Below are 3,920 nucleotides of genomic sequence, written 5' to 3' on the forward strand. Positions count from 1 at the left end.
CAAATCCCAATTCAAAAGTTCAAAATCCCAAGCCCTAGTTCTTCCATTTTTAGCTTAAGTTCCAAGAATTTCTAGGTTAATTTCACAATAGATTCGAGTTTTAGGTTCGAAAATCTTACCTCCAATCAATTCTCCTTGAATCCCTATTTAATCACCTTCAAAAAGCTCTCAAAATACTTAGCTATAGAGGAAAAATGGCTTAAAATCGCGGATAAAATGACTTACAAACTTTCTTCCCAAGGGTTTTCAGATCTGCGATCCCACCACCGCTCCTGCGGTACTGCTTCTGTGGTAATTCCTCCGCATCTGTGGAAATCACTTAGGGGGCCAGGTTCCGCATCTGCGGTCCACGAGCCGCATCTGCGTCTCCGCAGGTGCGATCCATATGCTGCATCTTTGGACCCTGGCTATTCTTTCCAAACCACTTTTGTGGCTTTTCTTCTGCATGTGCGGCACCGCACTTGCGGTCCCCAATCCACAGGTGCGGAAATACCTAAAGCAGCAACTTCTGAGATCTCTTAAGTCCAAAATCTTCCCGTTAACCATCCGAACTCACCCCGAGGCCCCCGGCACCTCAACCAAAAGCACCAACATGACCCAATACCTTATTCAAACTTGTTCCAATCATCAAAGCACTTCAAACAACATCAAATTACCCCAAGCACATCGGATTCAAGCCTAGTTTTTGAGAAATCTTCTGAAATACGTTTTCAATCAAAAACCCAACCAAACCATGTCCGAATGACCTGAAATTTTGCACACACATCCCAAATGACACCACGAAGCTAATGCAGCTCTCGAAATTCCATTATGACACTCGGATCAAAATCTCACTTATCAACCAGAAATCACCAAAATACTAACTTCGCCAATTCAAGCCTAATTCTACACCGGACCTCCAAAACCAATTCCGATCACATTCCTAAGTCATAAATCACCTCCCGAAGCTAAACAAACCATCGGACCTCACATCTGAGCCTTCTAACTCAGAAGTCAACATCCAATTGACTTTTCCAACTTAAACCTTCTTAAAAGAGGCTAAGTGTCTCATTTCTTACCAAATCCACACCGAACGCAAACTACTCAACTCGATCACATAAAACACGGATAAAGAAGCATAATGAAGCAGAAATAGGGGAAAACGAAGTGGTAACTCATAAGACGACTGGCCAGGTCGTCACAAGGAAGGTCCCCCACACAAGATCAAATAAGTCACTTACCTTAAACCGGCTCAATAATCAATCTGAAACCACGCTCTTGCCACGAGTAATCGAATCCAAATGGCCTAAATCTATTCAATTCAATTACATAATATAAATAACACTTCAAGTAACTGATTCTACAAAGAAATTTTAAGCTAATACGCGAAATTAGGTAAAATGACCAAAACGCCCCTCGGCCCACGTCTTGGAATCGGGTAAAATTTATATTTTCAGAATCCTCATACTCTCATGAGTTCATGCATACCAAAATTATCCTAATCTAAGGTCAAATTCCCAATCAAAAGTCGAATTTTAGGTCTAAGAACTTTCTTCCAACTTTTCCCCCAATTTTCATCTCCTATCCAAACTTAAATGATGAAACTAACAATAGATTGATGGAATGTAACTAGAAAAGGTTAAATAATTGTTACCCACTAATCTCCTTTTCAATTTCTTCTCAAAATCGCCCTCTCCGGAGCTTCAAATTGAATTTTCAACTTTTGAAACTAAACCCTCGAAATTTCATATTTCTGCCCAGCTGTTACCGCATTTGCGGTCCTGGGACTGCTTCTGTGGTCCTGCTTTTGCGGAACACTGGTTGCATCTGCGACTTCTCACTTAAAACCCATCTTCCGCATCTGCGACTCCCCATCCGCAGATGCGGTACCGCTCTTGCGCAAATCCTATCTCTTTCTGCGGTCCCTGCTGAACTTTCTCGTTTCCGCTTCTGCGATTGATGTGCCACTTCTGTGGCTCCGCACCTGCGGTCTCACATTCGCAGGTGCGGTTATGACAGAAAAAACAGCTGAAGTTACAACTCAAATTTCCAAAAATCTTTTTGTCAACCATCCGAAATCATCCTGAGGCCCCCGGAGCCTCAACCAAACCTACCAACATATCTCATAACTTCATTCAAACTTGTTCCAACTTTTGGAACACTCAAAATCATCCTCTCTCAAGCTCCAAATTGAATTTCCAACTTTAGAAACTAAAGCCTCAAAATTTCATATTTCTGCCCAGCTGTTACCGCATCTGCGGTGCTGGGACCGCTTTTGCGGTCCCGTTTTTGCGGAACATTGGTCGCACCTGCGACTTCTCACTTAAAACCCATCTTCCACATCTGTGACTCCCCATCCGCAGATGCGATAACGCTCCTGCGGCAATCCTACCGCTTCTTCGGTCCCTGCTGAACTTCCTTGTTTCCGCTTTTGTGATTGATCCGCCGTTTCTGCTACTTTGCACATGTGGTCTCACACTCGCAGGTGCAGTTATGACAGAAAAACAGCTGAAGCTGCAACTCAAATTTCCAAAAATCTTTCCGTCAACCATCTGAAATCATCCCGAGGTCCCCGGAGCCTAAACCAGACCTACCAACATATCTCATTACTTCATTCAAACTTGTTCCATCCTTCGGAACGCTCAAAACAACATCAAAACACCTATTTTCCATCGGATTCAAGCCTAAGACTTCCAAAAACTTTAAAAATATGCTTTCGATCAAAAAGTCTATCAAACCTCATCCGAATGACCTGAAATTTTGCACACACATCACATTCAACACTACGGAGCTACTCCAATTTCCGGAATTCCATTCTGACCCTCAGATCAAAATCTCACTATCAAACCGGAAACTTCAAAATTCGACCTTTCGGTATTTCAAGCCTAAATTAGTTATGGACCTCCAAAACACAATCCGAACACTCCCCTAAGCCCGAAATTATACAACAGAGCTAACGGAATCATCAGACTTTCATTCCGAGATCGTTTTCACACTATTCTGACTACGATCAACTTTACAACACTTAAGCTCCCATTTAGGGACTAAGTGTCCCAAAACTCTCCGAAACTTAAAACCGAGCATCCCGACAAATCAAAATAGTAGAAATAAACTCGGGGAAAGCAGTTAATACGGGATCGGGGCATAAATTCTTTAAGACGACTGGTCGGGTCGTCACAAATCTATTTAATTCAAACTAGTTAAGTTTGATTCTATGTTTTCTTTGCATAAGCATTCTGGATTTTGATAGTTGTTTGATTACAAGTTAAATTCACTATTAGTTTAGGATTAGTTGGTTAAAATCTATCAATTAGGTTTAAACCTTAGAATGAAAACTTAGACTTTAGTTTAATTTCAGAAATAGAATGTAAATACCCTAGGGTTACAAATTGAAGCAAGTTTAAGAAACTGTAATCATCTAGTTGATTCTAGAAAGTCCTAAATAGATTTCTATAATAACCATAGGATTAAGTTTGTTTAGAATTGAAATATCTGGCAACTAAAAGGATAAAAATGGGGTTTCACATAAGGTAAAAAATCAGAATGTTCTAGATTTTAGACAGGTGCCCCACTCTTAGTAAAAATGTGCTGAAATTGGGTGGGAAAAAGGATATACAGCTGTCAAAGATGTTGTACTATTCTAACATTTCAGATTTTAGGTTAGAATATTCTCGTTTGATGCCATCTTTGTATACTCTATAAAAAGAAAAGAAGACCTACACTCACACAGACATTCATCAGCATTTTATGCATTTTAAAAGGTTCTGACAACAAAAACTCCTTAAAAACTTTATTCCGGCTAGAACATTAGTTGCCTAACTAGAATTTCTGGGCTGCTCTTCTACTGAAGACTCTGGTTTTAAGAGTTCTGGTTGTTGGTTCTTGGTTGTTTTCCTTCTAGTTTGACTCTGGGTGTTGATGTTTGGGTTTTGTTGCTGCTC

The sequence above is a fragment of the Nicotiana sylvestris genome, chromosome 6 (genome assembly GCF_000393655.2).
Source record: "Nicotiana sylvestris chromosome 6, ASM39365v2, whole genome shotgun sequence".
NCBI classification, from domain to species: Eukaryota; Viridiplantae; Streptophyta; class Magnoliopsida; order Solanales; family Solanaceae; genus Nicotiana; species Nicotiana sylvestris.